This window comes from Theobroma umbraticum, unplaced genomic scaffold, assembly GCF_002168275.2.
Source record: "Theobroma umbraticum cultivar Fairchild unplaced genomic scaffold, ASM216827v3 scaffold_239.1, whole genome shotgun sequence".
NCBI lineage: Eukaryota > Viridiplantae > Streptophyta > Magnoliopsida > Malvales > Malvaceae > Theobroma > Theobroma umbraticum.
The window spans coordinates 3,494,964-3,495,398 of record NW_018397273.1 but is presented as its reverse complement, the minus strand read 5'-3'; positions in this window follow the sequence as shown (position 1 = coordinate 3,495,398).

The window sequence follows — 435 nt, the reverse complement described above, 5'->3', positions numbered from 1 at the left end:
ACATTTTATTTTATCTCACACTTGCTTCCCACACTTAGCTTTATGCTTTTATAGCCTATTCTTTATCCCCCTACTGATTCAAGTACTAACCATTAACTAAGTAGTTCAATTCATGTTATAATTAGTATTCCTTCACAATTAATCTTTTTCACATATATATATATATATGTAGCAACTTTAGTAAAGAATTCTCAAGTCTTTACATGCATAATTTTTTATCCTTTACTTTCTTCAAAACATTACATTCACACAACATTCAAACTCAAAACTAGTATAAGCATTTTTCCTAACCGTACCCAAGATAGTATAATCAATTTACATTGCATGCTTACCTTTGGAATGACTAGGACTTTCATGCACTTCAATATTTCCTCCAAAGTCCTTTTTCTTTATACCTCAATTTCCATAATTCAACAATGGTTTGGTAACATGCGT